Source organism: Leiobunum rupestre, chromosome 3 (assembly GCF_980474605.1).
Source record: "Leiobunum rupestre chromosome 3, qqLeiRupe1.1.hap1, whole genome shotgun sequence".
In the NCBI taxonomy this organism is placed as follows: Eukaryota; Metazoa; Arthropoda; class Arachnida; order Opiliones; family Sclerosomatidae; genus Leiobunum; species Leiobunum rupestre.
In genome coordinates, this window is record NC_143386.1 from 30,971,219 (window position 1) to 30,992,195 (window position 20,977).

Sequence of the window (20,977 nt, forward strand, 5' to 3'; positions counted from 1 at the left end):
TCATAGATATAAAACTACATATGCCCGAATGCCCCTAGTTTTTGGATGAGTATGGGGGTCCAATAATTAATAATGGCGGTACGTAAGTGTGTGAAGGGAAATAGAGTCTTCAATGCTTTAACTTTTTAAGCGTACGCGTGTTCTTAATAATATAATACCTTCTCCCGATAGTGACTTCAATTTATAATTGTTTCTCTATGGTTCTATTGCTTTTATTACCCAAAAGGAAGTTCGTCAGTGTGGATTGAACTCGTAGTTTGTCTTGAACCTTTTGTTTGGTGTAACGAGTGATGAAGTTTTTTAATGTCTCTTGTTGATTTATTTAAATAAGAAAATAAATATCTCATTGGGGGGCTTTTAGAGCATTTATAAGTACATATGGGCATTTAAAATTTTTGAGCTCGTTTATTCGAGTACTCACTTTCGCGCGAGGCATCTTAAGCGAGCGTGCCCACCTACCACTGCTCACCACCCGAACATTTAAAATTTCCAAGCTCGTTTATTCGAGTACTCACTTTCGAGCGAGGCATCTTAAGCGAGTGTGCCCACCACCCACCACCCACCACCCGACGCGAAGTTTGAGGTTCACTTGACCTTAAATTCCGAAAATATACGAAAAATAAGGCGTAAAAACGGACGAGAATTTCGACAACTTAACTAGCCAACTCCCCCCGCGCCGCTAAAACTGACGAGAATACAGTAGAAGTACCGAACAAATTTTGGGAAGCTTCCAGTGGCCGAGAGCGTAAAGGCGTCATTAATCGGAGTTTTTGACTGCGTGTTCGGATCCCGGTTTCGCCAAAGCTGCAAATTATTTTCGCAGCGCCATCTGCCGTGTCGTTGCTTTCCACACCAAACAAACAAACACACAAACACACAAACACACACACAACACTTAACGACAATCCGTCCATAGCAATAGTCCCACTTCGATATATATATATCTCGATGTGGAACTAAAAAGGGGAGGTAGGGCCTTACTGGGGTGGTTCTACTTTGGGGAAAAGGGTACCATGGAAATTATCGCATGGTAAAAGGGGGAGTGGGCCTTACTGCGGTGGTTCGACTATGGGGAAAAGGGTAAAACGGTAATTATCACATGGGAAAAAGGGGGCTATGGGGAAAAGGGGGCCACGGTAATTCTCGCATGGGGGCCGTACTTGGGTGGAAACACACAACTAGCTGAGGGCCCGCCTGTAGTATATTATAGATAGCACCACGCTATCCAGTAAAGTCATTAAATTAAATATAAATTCAAATTTCCCGCCTTCTTTTAATAGCCTTGAAAATCAATAAGAGTGAAAAAGCTGACCTTGACTAGCTTCACTCTTTTCGCGCGAGCTCACTCGGCGAGTGACAAAAATGTTTTTTATTAGGGAGTGGAGTGAGAAAAGTGTGGGATAATACAACTCGCCAAAATTCACTCCGAATTTTGCCCAACTCTGTTGACCTTTGCACGGCCAACTTCGATCGCGCTTTAGCGCCCCCGTCAATCGCCGGAATTAAACGTGCATATATTTTCCCACCAGGGTTTCGCTACGACCGAAATTTAACGTTAGTCAGATACGAAAAATCCACAAAAAAACAATTATTTTTAAATAAATTTTAAAAAACATTGAATGAAACCGAATGTAGGTTAATATTTAACTAATAGTATAATAATTCTTTATTGATTCTAATTTTTAACGGTGTTTATAAATTATAAAAGAGTTAAACAGAAACCAAGAACATCGTCTAGATGCTGCCAGCAACATAGTATTATTGTGATCGAAGTTGGCCGTGACCTTAGTTTCGTCTCGGTCTCACAACAATTTCTCCAAAAACACGAGAGCTCGTCTCGCACTCGTAAGTTTTTTTACTAAATACGAGAGCTCGTCTCGGGCTCAGCAATAATTTTGTTTTACATATTTTTTATCTGGTAAACACAAGAGCTCGACTCGAATTCGCAATTCCTCTGCCTAAACATTGTCTTGTCTCGGGCTCATACTTATTTCTGCTACTAACAAGAGCTCGTCTCAGCTAGGAGCAACAAACACAAGGAGAACGTAGCTAGCCTTTAGACACGCTAACGAAGGGTTGTGTACGAATTTCATTGGACGAGCGTCACGAGCCTTTACGATGAACGTTTCATTGAGACGATTTCCGAATTTTCCCCTTCCGACGGCAGCAGGCTCATCAGAATTTGCATAACTCGCTCATTTCAGTCATTTAATATATTTTTTAAGTCTTAACATATAAATCATAAGTCAAACGAAACCGCCGGCCAACCAGGCCTCAGGCCTGGTACTCTCTACACTACAACAATCTTCGAAAATTCTAGAAGCTAGTTTACTTTGGAGCAATCGGAAAACGACTGGGTTCAATCACGTTATCCGAAATACCCAATATGTAAGTTCCGTATTAACCCAGTAGGCCAGAGCTCTCTTCAAGGGCGACACGGTTAACTGTGATCACACATTTTAGCTATAACGCAAGCAGCGCGTAATCAAAGTTGGTTGGGTCGGTGAGAAAGAAAGTGTAAAGCTTGTTTTCCACTAGCGCGCGTCATAATGATATTTTCGCTACGCGCGTAAAAATGTTTGAACGTTTCAAAGCTGAGAAACGCGCGTAGCAATAAGCTATTGTAATTGTTTAATAAGCTATTGTAATTGTTTAATAAGCTATTGTAATTGTTTAATAAGCTATTGTAATTGTTTAATAAGCTATTGTAATTGTTTAATAAGCTATTGTAATTGTTTAATAAGCTATTGTAATTGTTTAATAAGCTATTGTAATTGTTTAATAAGCTATTGTAATTGTTTAATAAGCTATTGTAATTGTTTAATAAGCTATTGTAATTGTTTAATAAGCTATTGTAATTGTTTAATAAGCTATTGTAATTGTTTAATAAGCTATTGTAATTGTTTAATAAGCTATTGTAATTGTTTAATAAGCTATTGTAATTGTTTAATAAGCTATTGTAATTGTTTAATAAGCTATTGTAATTGTTTAATAAGCTATTGTAATTGTTTAATAAACTCCATAATGGTTCGAAATAAGTTGGTCTCATTCGATAGAACTCTTTGACGCGCACGCAGTGCCGTTCATTTCCGCCCCCTCCGACCTGCCCCCTTAAAGGGAGAGTGACCGAAAAAGATTGAAATCGTCTACGCTCGCGTCTAACAAGGAGAGTACCCGAGGTGTTTATTGCCGATTTTGTTTAAAGTCGACCGTAATGTAGACCTATATGAAATATGAAATTTCCCAAAAGGAGACGTTGCACTACCCATTCGTTTTGCCATGGCGACCGAAAATGTTTTTGACCACTTAAAACAAAAAAATCTCCATTTAAAAAAGCATGGGATTTTCTCGGTTTCACAGGGTCCTAGCTACGAAAATTTAAATTTGTAACACTTTTTGGGTAAAATACGGAAAAAATCTTTTTTTTGTTTTAAGTAGTCAAAAACATTTTTGGTCGCCATGGCAAATCGAATGGGTAGTGCAACGTGTCCTTTTGGGAAATTTCATATCTCACATAGGTCTACATTACGCCCGACTTTGAACAAAATCGGCAATAAACACCTCGGGTACTCTCATTGTAAGTGAAAGAGTGAGACCAAAACATCCAAAGCAGTCGAACTTAGGGCCTGTTGTAAAAGTCTGCTTTGCTAGAATCGCACATGTTAAATTCAATGGGCTAGCACTTGGCTAGGGCCTTTGCAACAGGCCCTTAAGCTGCAAAGTATGCGACCATGGGGACAGAATCTCCGTCTTGTCATATTCTTAGTACACATTCTTGCAATAATATGATTTATGCAGTTGTTAATAATCCATATTAAATATCTGCTCTAAGAAAATACCAATTTAATCACCGAGATAATATAAAATCACATGGCCTCAACAGCTTTTGTATTGGCTGAGGATGGGCGGTGGCCACTCTTTAACATAGGTTGGTAAATTATATATCAAACGATAGGAAATCACATGGCCTCAACAGCTTTTGTATTGGTTTGCCCACCCGCGTATCCTGAGGGTGGGCGGTGGCCACTCTTTAACATAGGTTGGTAAATTATATATCAAACGATAGGAAATCACATGGCCTCAACAGCTTTTGTATTGGTTTGCCCACCCGCGTATCCTGAGGGTGGGCGGTGGCCACTCTTTAACATAGGATGGTTAATTATATATCAAACGATAGGAAATCACATGGCCTCAACAGCTTTTGTATTAGTTTGCCCACCCGCGTATCCTGAGGGTGGGCGGTGGCCACTCTTTAACATAGGATGGTTAATTATATATCAAACGATAGGAAATCACATGGCCTCAACAGCTTTTGTATTGGTTTGCCCACCCGCGTATCCTGAGGGTGGGCGGTGGCCACTCTTTAACATAGGTTGGTAAATTATATATCAAACGATAGGAAATCACATGGCCTCAACAGCTTTTGTATTGGTTTGCCCACCCGCGTATCCTGAGGGTGGGCGGTGGCCACTCTTTAACATAGGATGGTTAATTATATATCAAACGATAGGAAATCACATGGCCTCAACAGCTTTTGTATTAGTTTGCCCACCCGCGTATCCTGAGGGTGGGCGGTGGCCACTCTTTAACATAGGATGGTAAATTATATATCAAACGATAGGAAATCACATGGCCTCAACAGTTCTTGTATTGGTTTGCCCACCCACGTATCCTGAGGGTGGGCGGTGGCCACTCTTTAACATAGGATGGTAAATTATATATCAAACGATAGGAAATCACATGGCCTCAACAGCTTTTGTATTGGTTTGCCCACCCGCGTATCCTGAGGGTGGGCGGTGGCCACTCTTTAACATAGGATGGTTAATTATATATCAAACGATAGGAAATCACATGGCCTCAACAGCTTTTGTATTAGTTTGCCCACCCGCGTATCCTGAGGGTGGGCGGTGGCCACTCTTTAACATAGGATGGTTAATTATATATCAAACGATAGGAAATCACATGGCCTCAACAGCTTTTGTATTGGTTTGCCCACCCGCGTATCCTGAGGGTGGGCGGTGGCCACTCTTTAACATAGGATGGTAAATTATATATCAAACGCTAGGAAATCATATGGCCTCAACAGCTTTTGTTTTGGTTTGCCCACCCGGGTATCCTGAGGGTGGGCGGTGGCCACTCTTTAACATAGGATGGTAAATTATATATCAAACGATAGGAAATTACATGGCCTCAACAGTTCTTGTATTGGTTTGCCCACCCGCGTATCCTGAGGGTGGGCGGTGGCCACTCTTTAACATAGGATAGTAAATTATATATCAAACGATAGGAAATTACATGGCCTCAACAGTTCTTGTATTGGTTTGCCCACCCACGTATCCTGAGGGTGGGCGGTGGCCACTCTTTAACATAGGTTGGTAAATTATATATCAAACGATAGGAAATCACATGGCCTCAACAGCTTTTGTATTGGTTTGCCCACCCGCGTATCCTGAGGGTGGGCGGTGGCCACTCTTTAACATAGGATGGTTAATTATATATCAAACGATAGGAAATCACATGGCCTCAACAGCTTTTGTATTGGTTTGCCCACCCGCGTATCCTGAGGGTGGGCGGTGGCCACTCTTTAACATAGGATGGTAAATTATATATCAAACGATAGGAAATTACATGGCCTCAACAGTTCTTGTATTGGTTTGCCCACCCACGTATCCTGAGGGTGGGCGGTGGCCACTCTTTAACATAGGTTGGTAAATTATATATCAAACGATAGGAAATCACATGGCCTCAACAGCTTTTGTATTGGTTTGCCCACCCGCGTATCCTGAGGGTGGGCGGTGGCCACTCTTTAACATAGGATGGTTAATTATATATCAAACGATAGGAAATCACATGGCCTCAACAGCTTTTGTATTAGTTTGCCCACCCGCGTATCCTGAGGGTGGGCGGTGGCCACTCTTTAACATAGGATGGTTAATTATATATCCAACGATAGGAAATCACATGGCCTCAACAGCTTTTGTATTGGTTTGCCCACCCGCGTATCCTGAGGGTGGGCGGTGGCCACTCTTTAACATAGGATGGTAAATTATATATCAAACGCTAGGAAATCATATGGCCTCAACAGCTTTTGGTTTGGTTTGCCCACCCGGGTATCCTGAGGGTGGGCGGTGGCCACTCTTTAACATAGGATGGTAAATTATATATCAAACGATAGGAAATTACATGGCCTCAACAGTTCTTGTATTGGTTTGCCCACCCGCGTATCCTGAGGGTGGGCGGTGGCCACTCTTTAACATAGGATGGTAAATTATATATCAAACGATAGGAAATTACATGGCCTCAACAGTTCTTGTATTGGTTTGCCCACCCACGTATCCTGAGGGTGGGCGGTGGCCACTCTTTAACATAGGTTGGTAAATTATATATCAAACGATAGGAAATCACATGGCCTCAACAGCTTTTGTATTGGTTTGCCCACCCGCGTATCCTGAGGGTGGGCGGTGGCCACTCTTTAACATAGGATGGTTAATTATATATCAAACGATAGGAAATCACATGGCCTCAACAGCTTTTGTATTGGTTTGCCCACCCGCGTATCCTGAGGGTGGGCGGTGGCCACTCTTTAACATAGGTTGGTAAATTATATATCAAACGATAGGAAATCACATGGCCTCAACAGCTTTTGTATTGGTTTGCCCACCCGCGTATCCTGAGGGTGGGCGGTGGCCACTCTTTAACATAGGATGGTTAATTATATATCAAACGATAGGAAATCACATGGCCTCAACAGCTTTTGTATTAGTTTGCCCACCCGCGTATCCTGAGGGTGGGCGGTGGCCACTCTTTAACATAGGATGGTTAATTATATATCAAACGATAGGAAATCACATGGCCTCAACAGCTTTTGTATTGGTTTGCCCACCCGCGTATCCTGAGGGTGGGCGGTGGCCACTCTTTAACATAGGATGGTAAATTATATATCAAACGCTAGGAAATCATATGGCCTCAACAGCTTTTGTTTTGGTTTGCCCACCCGGGTATCCTGAGGGTGGGCGGTGGCCACTCTTTAACATAGGATGGTAAATTATATATCAAACGATAGGAAATTACATGGCCTCAACAGTTCTTGTATTGGTTTGCCCACCCGCGTATCCTGAGGGTGGGCGGTGGCCACTCTTTAACATAGGATGGTAAATTATATATCAAACGATAGGAAATTACATGGCCTCAACAGTTCTTGTATTGGTTTGCCCACCCACGTATCCTGAGGGTGGGCGGTGGCCACTCTTTAACATAGGATGGTAAATTATATATCAAACGATAGGAAATTACATGGCCTCAACAGCTCTTGTATTGCTTTGCCCACCCGAGTTTCCTGAGAGTGGATGGCGCCCGAGTTTTATTCCTTCAACTTAGATTGGTATTTTATATATCTAACGTCTCCTGATGGTGGGCGGTATCCACTCTTTAACTTAGGGTGGAAATTTATATATCAAACGATAAGAAATCACGTAGCCTCAACAGCTTTTGTATTAGTTTGCCTACCTGTGTCTACTAAGGGTGTATGGGTTTGACCAACCGAATACACCGATGTGAAACTAATATTACGGCCTGGGCCATATTGTTTATTTAATGGAATATGTAGTTATACAGAGACATTTGCAGTCAAATCCTAATTATTCTATGCCTTATTGACTTCTAGCCTGCCACAATTCTATAATGTGGAAGAAAATAATTTTACGATGAAGTAGGATACGTGACGGAAGATAATATATTCGATCGTTGTAATTATAACGAATGTTTTGTTTTATAATCTAACTTGTAGATAATATAATATAAATAATTATTATAATATGTGTTTATACTATCTGGTATTTCATAAAAATGAGTAAAATATTTTGTGTAATTTTTGTTGTCTTTTATAAAAAAATATAAAAACTTTATTAAATAAGCTTACAAATTAAGGTCGCATTTTAGTCGGCCCGACGTCTTTGTTGGTAGTCATATTTTAGTCATATATTGCACTGCAGGCGACTGCAACGCGACTATAAAGTGTACAGTCCGCCGACAGTGACATTTCGACTGGTGACTGGTCAGCAGTGGCGCCGATCGCTTTTTTTCCCAATGGGGGCTGAAGCTCACTAATAAACTTGGAATGAGGCTGCTGGCAACACTATCTTGCTTAAAAGTAAATAGCCTTTAACATCGGATTTTTCCCAATGGGGGCTTCGGCCCCGCCGCCCCCATGGGATCGGCGCCACTGCTGGTCAGCGAATGGTTTTTGGGCAAGTAGGGCCGACGGAAAAACGACCCCGTTGGCCCGAAGTTTTTGTGCTGCTGGGATAAAGGGAATTTTGCAGTGTTGTCACTAGGTATTTCTGAATGTACCTTAATAGAATACGAAAACGTCCTTTTTGTACTTTTGCTATAAAAAACAGATAATAGATGGCGCTTAACTTTATTTTTTCTCAGAAATGTTTCAATTTTAAATTGAAATGTGGTACAACCAAATTTTTGTAACTTTGAACATGTGAGTCTCAAAAGCCTAATTTTGTATATTATTGTAAATTTAACCTAGTCAGGAGCTTCTTTAAGGTCGTTTTTCTCATAATTTTACGGTTTTGAAAGACCTCGAAGGAAAATTTCCCAAAATTCTGAAACGTACTAAAATCCTCCTAAAATTTTAAAAATGTACTTCTGTACTTGGTTATTTCAAATCGTACCGGAAAAGTACAAATGTACCAGTTTCGGCAACACTGGAATTTTGTCCATGGGGTTTTTTTTTTGCCATGGCTACCAAAAATGTTTTATGACTACTAAGATTGAGGTTTTTTATTTAAAATAACATTGGGAAATCACGGATTTTATTAATTTTAAAATTTTTAATTTTCAAAACCAAACATTTTAAATAAAATCTCTGATTTCCCCATGTTATTTATGGCAACGGAATGTAGCTTCCACCACTACTTATGCTCTCCCACCTTCTTGAAGAATGGTGGTGTGCCCTGGTGTCCGGCGTGAGCTTGTCACCATGCATCTTGGAAAATGGATAACAAAGACTTTTCGCCTTATATTTTACAAACTCTTTATTATACAGGGTTCGTACTGAACCTGGATAAGTCAGGGATTTTCAAATTGGTGAAAAAAGTCAGGAAGTTGAATAATATCGTAAGAAGTCAGGGATTTTATTAGTCAGTCAACTGATCATCGCAGAGAAAAATGGGCAAAATACCAACACATTAACGCGTGTCCGATTTTTTTATTTTTATTTTTTGATACTCTAGACGATACCGAACATTTCAGTGTCAAAATTATTTTGCGGAAATGATAATTCGCGGAGATATAAATTTTATAAAATTAACGTTTTTTAGCGTTACTTTGCGCTAAAATTCGGCCCGCTTAATTGTTGTAGGTGAAGTAGGATACGCGATGGGGCCAAAATACCAACACACCAACGCTTGTCCGGTTTTTTAATGATTTTTGTTTTTTTATACTTTAGACGATATTGAACATTTCTGTGTCAAAATTATTATGCGGAAATATAAATTCGCTTTATCGTTTTCTAACGTTATTTTTCCGTTTGTGGTGTAGTAGGATACACGAAATTTTCCGTTTGTGGAATATTGGGTGGGGACAAAGTAATTCGCGGAGATATTAATTTTTGAAAATTAACTATTTTTATGGATATTTAGCCGAACAATGAAGTATCTTCTCTTGGGCTCTTATCATAGACGAAGAACGGGTTTACCCGTTCTTCGTCTATGCTCTTATAAACAGTGCTTCCACTTCCAAAAGATCATTTTACCCAGACATAAGCTGAAAAATACCCACTTTAACCCTTTCCAAATTTCCAAAATACCCTTAAAATACCCACAAGAATCAAACAATAAAATACCCACTTATACCCATTTTTAATTTAAAAATACCATTAAAATTCCCATAAAAAACACCGATTTAAAAAATGTAGTTTAATTATCACAGTTTTTTTCTTTAATTTTTACAAAGAAAAAGACACTAATATTTATGGTAGGTATGCAATTCGCTATATTAGGGACGAAAACAATATTTTTATCTGCTCCAATCGGCAAAGCTGACAACAGAGAAAGAACCTAAAAAGGTCTCGACATAAGCAAAACCAGTTTTTTACTTACGGCCAACTTAGTTACACTTTGTCAAAAAGGGAAATTATATTTCATGGTAGATTATTTTCAAAATTTTTAAATACCCTTAAATTTCCCATGAAATTTTCAAAATACCCTCATTTTACCCATTACCCTCAATCTCGAAAAAAAATCCCTCTCGAGGTCCATTTTACGCGAAAAAGGGTAAAATACCCTCAAAGTGGAAGCACTGCTTATAAAATATAATTAAGTTTAGCCAACTAGAGAGCGCGCAGCCAGGCCGTGAGAATTGACGGGTGCTGATCCCCTTTTTTGTCAGCCCCCACTCTCCTACCCTGTGGGAGTTGGCATCAAGCTCCCGGGTAAAAAGGTTATTCATAAAGCCTCCTCTCTCTTCCTCCATGGTCAGGGATAACCAGCTGGATAAGTCCGAAAATTTCGTACGAACCCTGTAGCTTATTATAGGTATATAACTTTTATGCATGTTCCCCGTGTAAATATTTCTTCAACCCCGGCTCTGGCTTTACCCCAATGGGGGCGTATTCTGGAAACCAAAACGCGATTCCATTGAAATCGCACGGGGAATTTTCTCTTCCGCTGCTACGTCATATGTGGCCGCACGCACTCACAGTTAAAGACGCCCGATACGCGCGTATCGTTTGTCTGTCTAAGCGAATTTATTTTCCGAAAGTAAATATATCTCCAACGAGTATTTTGAACATTAATTTTTTAAACATAGTTATTGAGCTATTGGTATTCAAATGTTTCATATTATAAAATTATTGAATTAAGTTTTCACCAAAATTTCTCGATAAATTTTGTTTTATGGAAAGTGTAACGTTTTACACAAATATTGAATGTCATACATATCACAAAATACTGAAGATATTATTAGCTAAACGGATTATATACTATATTTTTAATTAAAACCCAAAGGAAGGCTATAATTACCATTATATCAAAAACATCACATATATTTAAAAGTTTAACATTTTAAGTGGTAATTTTTTTGAGTTTTTTCTCTTTTCGCCTGTTATTATCAATTTTGACATCAATGTGTGGTTAGTTTAGATAATTAATTCTAATGGCAATTGTAGTTTTAACAAATAAATGCACGATTTATCTCGGGTTGTGCAGAAATTCAGGGCATATTATGTCTGCAACACCGTTCACAATAGCCCTCTCATTGCTTATGGAATTTTTTATCATGTCATTTTAAGAAAAATAGTGTTAAAACATTTAATATCGTTTAAAAATTAATTTAAGGTGGTACTAATGAGCCGGATATTGGGAGAATATATAGAATCAATACTGTTATCACTTAATAATCTTTATCAAATACTTCTTGGAAGACATTTGATACTAAATATTCTTCATTCCCTTTAGATACAGTATTAGTGCTAGTTTGTATACTAACACTGGATTTTTCCCTCACATTAATTATCATTCGAAGTCGCTTGATGACTTGGGACTAAGGTGGAGCCAAGGGTATTAGCCTACAAGATTATAATTTTTCTTATACATATACATATATATATATATATATATATATATATATATATATATATAAGAAAAATTTAAAAAAAATTATAATCTGCTAGGCTAATACCCTTGGCGCCACCTTAGGCCCAAGTCATCAAGCGACTTATGATCCACCTGGTGGCCGGGTTACAATGCTTAGTAGGGTGGTGGCAAGCCCTTCGTACCACGCGAGCCAACAGCTCCCTACACTTACTATTACCATTAACCTCTAGTTTTTATATAAATATATATAAGTATAGTATTATATATTTATAAATATAGGGTTCATCCTTGGGTCCTTTATTGTTTTCTGAATATACTTTTGATATTCCACCTTTTATAACAAATTCTTCCAACTATAGCAGACGATCATAAACTGGCAAATTAATAAATTTATATTCTGACTCTAATGTCTTACAAAATAATCTGTTTAAGTTAAATGATTGGTGTAAAGCTAATAATATACCTATAAACGAAGAACAATCAATGGTCGTGACGTATACTCGTAAAACAAACCCTACAGCTGTAATGACAGTAGTGCTACTTAAAAGATCCGATAAGATTACAGATTTAGGAAGAAACTGATAGCAAACTTCTTTATAATTATCATATTCAACAATCAAAAATAAAAGGTAATCAAATATTAGTCATTTCGGATAGCAAAACAATTGAATTAACCGTTATGTTTCTTAACATGGTATAAGTCCTTAGTAATTCTGGTTTGGTTGTACGGTTCGGTGTTATACTCGAATGCTTGTGAATCCAATCTTTCCAATTTAGAATCAGTGCAAAATAAATTTATTTATCTATACAAAAATTTGAATACTAATTTTATTAAAATGGACCACATAACGGCTGTAAATAAATTAAAACTTGACTATATTATAAGTTGTCTAGTAAAAAATTATATAATTTTTTGCAGCGAAATATTAAGTGAAATAAATTTAGAGCACCGAAATTGTTTTACTCAAAAAATCAAAATAAGTAAAATTCTGACTCGATTAATGAATAATTTTCATAATTTTGGTTCATGTATTAATATTTTTTCTCAGAACAAGATTACAAATAGGAAAATTGGTTTCAATAATTTTAATTAATTTTGTGGAAAAAAAATCTTTTTAACTTTTTGTTAAAATAAAAGGTTGAGATCTCTAAATAGTACAATATTTTATAAACATTACATTGTGGTATTGTTACTTCTTAAACTTTTTTGTACATTTTATTTGTAATTTGAATTATGTTTTCCATTTTTGAACTTGGTTGATGATATTCTTCCCAATCAATACTTAATGATCAATTTTAAATTTAAATGCATGTTTTAGCGAATATTTATTTCTATATCTGTTCAAACGACATTATTTAATGAGAAAAGTAGACATTTGTACTGTGTCAGAACTTGCTGGTTACTGTAACTGTTTTATCCCCCACAAAACAACTATTCTATTCTATTCTATATTATTTATATATATATATATTATATTATATATATATTTTTTATATTATATATATATTTTTATATAATATATATATATTTTATATTATATATATATATTATTTATATTATACTATATATATATTTTTTATATTATACTATATATATATTTTTTATATTATATATATATTTTTTTTATATTATATATATATTTTTTTTATATTATATATATATTTTTTTTATATTATATATTAATATATTATTTATATTATATTATATATATTTTTTTATATTATATATATATATATATTTTTATATTATATATTAATATATTATTTATATTATATTATATATATTTTTTTATATTATATATATATATTATTTATATTATATTATATATATTTTTTTATATTATATATATATATATATATTTTTATATTATATATTAATATATTATTTATATTATATTATATTATATATATATATATATAAACTAAAATTAATATCTATTTCACCATTAATAAAACCACTTACTTCAAAAAGCCCATGTTCAAAGCGCTCCATGAAAGGCTGCTGAAAGTTTCCATGGGGCAAAGGGGAAACCCGGCGGTTCGGTAAAAACGTTCCCTCTTGTTGGTAGAAGACCATCTACCCTCACTTCAATTTCCCAATCCTCTCACTACAACCGGCTCTGGTATTGCCCAACCAAAGTGACATCCTATTGTGTGTTGGAATTTTCCAAGAAACTACTCTTCGGTCACGTGATCATCTTGACCATAACCTTAAGGGCCCCGTAGGTCCATTGTTCCCCAGGGATAAAAACTTGGACACGCGCCAAATAGAGAATTAACCTCGCGCGCGACAAGTTTCGACGGCAGTCAATAAGATCCTCATCATTCAACATTGACCAGGACCATCGCCTCAGCAAATTCTGCCGCTCGTAAGCAAATCTTTAACTCTTCTTCAAAATGTTGGGTAAACCAGATCAAATTGATCCCTATTGTAAATACTATTAATCCAATTGGAATTAAGATGCAATAGCGTTGAATGTTTTAGGAATTATTTAATAGTAAAATCTTTAAGAACTTTGAATAAATCTCGATCTCTTTATAATTAATTAATGTTATGTTGACACTTTATTCACAAACAAATTAAACCCCTTGACAGACGTACTAAACTTATTCATAACTTTGATTAAAAAGTGTCACAATCAGAATGGTTTGTTTTTATTTGATCGAGGAATAAATTACCAACGAGACTAACCCATGTTACACCTAGGTTACACTAGTTAAATAATTTAGGTAAGAGAGGTTATTAGCTGTGTCAGCGGAGTGCGTGGCGTTAAGGTGACATTGTACCAACCCGATCGGGTCGCGGGGTACAAGCAATGTATGTCTCGAGGTATGTCTACACCAATTAGTTCTTGTCTACACCCAAAGTTTTCAGTCTTCAGCGTTGTTGACAGGGCCGGACTTAAAGATCCTGGGCCCATAGGCAGATAAGGAGTCTGGGCCCCCTTTTCACGCGCTGCATTTACTCTTATCCCTGGAACTAGGCTGTGCCTGAATTTCCCTGATTCAGCGTAGAAGTCTGAGCTCTATGGTAATATTACTTAATAAAAGCTCTTAACAATCGTCGACTAAATATGCGATAATTATGCAACATTGCGATTTAAGGCTGCGTCCGTAAATTGCCACGCAGAAATTTTTGTAATTTTAAAACAAAATCTTCTACCTAGGAATTTCAGATTGATATTATAGATTTATGCCTTCGAGTATAGTAATTATGGTCACTGGAGGGCCCCTTCCAAGGATGCCCCCCTAGGCCACGGCTTAGGTTGGCATAGGTGGAAATACGGCACTGGTTGTTGAACGTTTTCTAGTTTTTAAAGTCGTAGTAGAGGTAGGGTTATAATCGGTTTCAAAATGCCTATTTTAAGCTTATATAATTGCAATTTATTATAAGACCGAGCAAAATAGTTGGTTCAATTTCAAATTCCAGCTGTCCCCTTTAAGTTGGGCTCGATTAGTGGTTAATCTAGTAAAGGGTAGAGCCCGACGCGGCCGTTGATACCCCGGCACGCCACCGCCGATCTTTTCTCGGTTCGCCGCTATTATCTTTGATCGAAGTTGGAAAAAAGGAGGGGTAGTATTATTTCTAACGAGCTGTTCCGTTAACTCAATGAGTTCATAGTTTTCCAAATTTAAGTATCAACCGTTATTTGTAAGGTACGGAAACAGCAGTACAATTAATGCACACGTTTACTAGTTAAAGTTACTATTCCTTAAATTGTTAATTTTTTGATTTTTTTATACTCGTAAACAGGCGCGTACGCAGCCGCCAAAACTCGATGGCGCTCAAATTCGTTAAGGGGGTGCCAATGCCTTGAGTCTAATCACTTTTCTCTTTTTCGTGTACCCGGGTGTAGCCCTAAAATATCCGTCAAAACATTTTTGATAAGCTGGTTCAATATTTCCACAATTGAAAAGTTTTTCTGGTGCAGTGAGACGCGCGAAAGCAATTTTCAAAAAAATAGTGAAATGGTTTCAAATATCTACTGATACTAGCTCGTTAGTAAAAGTAATTTTCCTTTTTGATTAATATACAAATATTTTATATCATATCTTTCGGTAATTGAGCAATCGATTTTTTTTTGGGTTGGTCGGATTGGGGATGCTCAAGTACTCATTTGGGGGCGCTGAGCATCCCCTGGCGCCCCCCCATGTACGGGCCTGCTCGTAAACTCATTTATTCTGCTTACGCCGGCCATGGACGAATAACTGGAGGACACTTCTCGGGCCACTTTTCATTTCCCGCTTACGTTCCGCAGCAACTAGAGATGGGGTTAATTCGCGATTATCTCACAAGGGCGCGCTGGCTTCGATTTCAGGGGCAAATAAAACGTCACGTGACCACCGAATCTCCACGTGTATAGGTGGTATTCAATAATTCACGAGAAGATGGCGGCCATTGCTCTAAGGTAGATAGTTATGGGGGAAAGGGGGATGACACTAGCCTTCCACTACAGAGATGATGACGTCACGTGAATACACCCTATTTAAAACAAGTCCGCGTGCGATTTGTTAAAGGTCTATTGGTGATTTAACAACCGGTAGGTAATTAAAAAACACTTTATACCTTTATTAAAAACGTAAAACAAAATGTTTGAATATTTATCTCGAGCGCAGACAGTATTTATTTATAATAGTTCCGAAATTCGCCAATAGAGGGCAACAGTGTTTCGAGGGTTATCACTTAACTGGCCCCTGTAAGTCCGTTTTTACCCCCCGAGCACGTGCCTTCCGCCCAGTGAGATATATAGGCCTTGATTCAGAAGTCAAACTTTGGAGACAGAGTGGTAGAAGCATAGTTCCTCTAGGGCAGCGGTTCCCAATTTGTTTCGGCTATGGAACCCTAAATTATCCATCTAATTCTGGCGGAACCTCAACTAATTTTTTACTTATCTTAAAAGAGTCTTGACACAAATGAAGATGGCCGCGTTACAAATTCTCGGAACCCCTGTGACCCTTCCATGGAACCGCAGGGTTCCGCGGAACACCAACGCCGCCGCCGCTGATTAAATCTAGGAATATGAAAACTCGGTACCCTGGAATAGAAAAGTGTATTCCCCCACTACGAGCTCCTCTCTCTACGGCAACGCAGCACGAGCCAGAATCGCGGACATACGAGTTTAGCGCCACCTTTTCTACATGTTTTTAAAAAATTTATCTGCTAGTTTTCGAATATTAAAATTCATTGTCTATTCTTACTAAAAACACGGGACTAGAAATACGCGAATAGAAAAACTAGCAGACGAAAAGCCGATTAAAAGTGTAAAGATTCTACGATAGATGGCGATACTTGTTATGTCCGTGAATTTTTTACTGCCCCGCCTAAAACGGGAGACGACCGCTCCAGGTTTACTTGAATCCTCCTAGATTAAATGGGTCGACCTCACATCTCCGAATTCTCCTTACTCCGAATTCCCATATCTCCGAATTCTCTTATCTCCGAATTGATATAATTCCGTATTGCATTTACTCCGAAAGTTCATATCTCCGAAGTCCCATTTTTCCGAAATGTATTTAGTGACCTCACATCTCCGAATTCTCCTTTCTCCGAATTCCCATATCACCGAATTCCCCTTTCTCCGAATTCCTATATCACCGAATTCCCTTTTCACCGAATTGACATATTCTTGCTTTTACTCCGAAAGCTCATATCACCGAAGTCCCATTTCTCCGAAATGTATTTAGTTACACTATGCAGAGATAAACCTCCTACGTGTCCGCCCGCTTGTGGATAAATCAAGATTATTTAAATTAAATAATCTTGACTAAAGTTTTCCCTTTATTTTAATTTTTGGTCGTAATTAAATATGATGTTTTATTACAGTATAAGAAAATTGTTTGGTAGCATATTTTATTGTTACAATACAAATTCTATAATGTAGATGGCGTTGTGTTTTCCGTCCTCTGTCAGAACTTCAGAAGGGGACAGAAGAATGAATTTTTAATACAAAAACACATATTAAGCTTTCAATATCCATGTCAGCTACAGTACACAATTAAATAAAAGCAGGAGCCGCGGAATTGGGGGGCAGGTAGGGCCAAATGCACCCCCATTTCGCATGGTAATGTAGGGTTCTTTATGCTTTAGTCATAGGAGCCTAGGAGGAGCTAGTCATGGAGTACTTCCGCGGTTACTGAATAAAACAGCTTTCAAAAAAAAATTATTACAAAAAATGTCAACGTTTTGTAAGTAGAATATGTTAAGACAATATAAATTGCGGTAGATAAATAATTTTAAATAAAAAACACCAATATCAAGACCCTAAAAACTACGACTTTTTAAAATCGCGCGGGCAGACTGCCGTGGCTCCTGACAATCGTACCTTTATAGTACAGGCAACCGGAAGGTGGGAAACATGCATTGAAACAGGGTCAATCGATAAATTTCGTGAAATCCAAAGTTTCCACATACTATAATTAAATAATTTGTTAAAATTTCTATGTTTAAATAGTATGAAGCGCTCTTCTACGAATTCTTGTCTATCACACGTTTAAAGAAGAGAAAAAAATCGCCATTTTAGTAAATGGCGACCTAAATTACGAAAAAGCCGAGCGAAAAAAGTTAAATTTTAACATAACGAGTAATACTTTAGAACGTATAGTATAGTTATCTACCATATTATTATTGAGAAGTATATTAGCCTTAAAAAACGTAACATAATTTTAGTTTATAATTATAATTGCAATTTTATATTAATACAAAATAACTATAAGTATGACACGTCCTATTCTCCCAATGCTACGTTAGTTAATGATAGTCTGTCTCGGCAATTACCATTCATCCTATGGACGAACAGATTTTTGCAAATTAAATCGGGACAAATTTTAAACATTACCCATGTGTTTGAAGGAAGTGCTTTGGCTGGTATATAATACGTATGTATCATTTTTTCGACGAATTTGCAGTTTCTAATCTTCCGATTACGCAATCACCCCGCGATAGATCATCATTAATATCATTAAACGACGTCGTTCAGTGATACTTATGAATATTATGTTAATTATGATATTATATTAAATCATATATTTTATTCAGTTGAGTGGTAATCAGCTTATTTTAATAACACGTTTTTAACAATAAAAATATTTTGGTACAAGCTAGAGCAGTACAATTAGAATAATTACGTGGCGAATTGAACTAGCGACGAAATAGAACTTAATCGGCGATGATTATTTTCCATGTCGCCACTAGTTCATTCCCCACCTAAGTAATTATCCCAATATAAGAGTCTCTAATAAGGGTACAAACTGGGCACTTACAAGGAGAGTCTTCGATGTGTTAATTGCCGATTTTGTTCAAAGTCGGGCGTATATAATCAAAGATAATTTAAACAGGTACCCTAGATTCGAAATCACTCTCTCGCGCGTTGACGATAGCGTTTACCCACTTCCCGCTGGAACTCAGAAAAAATTCGCTCCATGGTTTGCGCCTTACCGCAACCGACGGAGCCCGATTTTTCTGAGGTCACGGGCCGGAAAAGGGTAAACGCTTCGTAACAAAACCGTCAATGGGAAAGCTCTCAGTATTCGAATCTAGGGTACGAGTTTAAATTATCTTTGATATAATGTAGACCTATCTCAGATATGAAATTTCCCAAAGGAGACGTTGCACTTCCCTTTCGATTTGCCATGGAAGCTGAAAATGTTTTGACCACTTTAAACAAAAATCTCCATTTTAAAAAGCATGGAATGTTTTCGGTTTTACCTGCGAAAATTTAAAAAAAAAATTAAAATCACGAAATAGGTAATTTCGACCACGTTTAGGTAAATTGGAACATTTTTGGGTAAATTTTAACATTTTTGGGTTAACGTTGTAAATATTTTTGGGTAAAATAAGGAAAAAATCTCATTTCTGTTTTAAGTGGTCAAAAACATTTTCGGTTCCCATGGCAAAACCAATGGATAGCCCACCGTTTCATTTTGGGAAATTTCAAATTTCATATTGGTTTACATTACGCCCGACTTTGAACAAAATCAGAAAAAAACACCTCGGGTACTCTCCTTTATGAAAATTAAATCTGGGGATCTAAATGGCGGAACTAACTTTCGTAAGTTATTATATTGCTTTCAAGAAATTGCAGTCCATTTTCACTTGAAATGGGGGCGTTAGTAGTTTAGATTATTATTACTGTGTTAAAGTATTTCAAGCAGAAATACAGAAAATGGGAAATAGAGTAGTATCAGTGTGACGTCTCCCATACTTTTCACACGTTCCTAAAAGTCTATAACATTCTGAGATTATGTACGTTAGGTTAGGTAGAATCCGACTCCTTGAAAATAAGAGCTGGCCTGTAGTCGTTTATTCACTTCATTGCATCGAGTCTTAATTTTTTTAAACATTTCTGCTCATTTTGTTCTTTGAAATCGAATTTGGAATATTTTGGATACAATTTAGCTTTACCGAAGCACGTCAACAAAAAATAAAAGCAGACGAGGAATTGGAACTTTTTGCAGGTAAGCTAGACGGCGAAATGAAATGCGTCCAACGGGGCCAAACCCGAGGCCAAACCGAGGGGCAGTTCACTCCTTCGTAGAGTGCAGAAGTAATCAAGGTTAAAAATTTATTTGGATTAAATTTAATACAGCCAAAGCTGCAGACATGAAATTTAATCAGATTTAATCAACCAAGAGTGCAGATTTAATCATTCGAGTGAACTGCCCCTCGGGCCAAACCTAAAAACTACGAATTTTCAACGGAGCCTTTTTTCTAAATTATGACAAATTTTGGGGCTTTCCTAATCGAAGAGCGATGCTATTCATTTTACAGAAAGAGAACAATTGTAAAATACGCTAAAATCCCCTGAGACTACATAAACACTCTTTGCTTTAAGGGCGTACCAAAATATTTTTATTATTAATAATAAAATATACCATTTAATATATAATATCATAACTATCATAATAACCATTATTATGACACTGAATGACGTCGGTTAATGATATTAATGATGGTCTGTCGTGGGGTGATTGCGTAATCGGAGGATTCCTAACCGGAAATTCGTCTAAAGATTATTTTTACGGCTGTATATACGAGCCAAAGCACGTTTGGGCAAGGTTTGGGTCTCAAATTCGAACAAAACTACCTTCAGAAACAAAAATAAAGTTTAAAATGTGTTCCGATTCAACTCGCGGAGAGTTGTCAGTCCTTAGGATGTAAGTGACCTTCATGGTTTCTTACACGAGACTCTTCCACCGCACGACGTTTTCTTCTTAATGGGAGAATTTAACCTACATGTTGACTGGTCGAATCCGTCCCCTCGTACAGCCCAGGAGCAAATTTTTTGCGATACTGTGTTTGGCCTTGTACTTCAACAGACGGTATAACAAATCCCACACGCGGAAATAACTTCCTTGACTTGGTTTTCATAAAT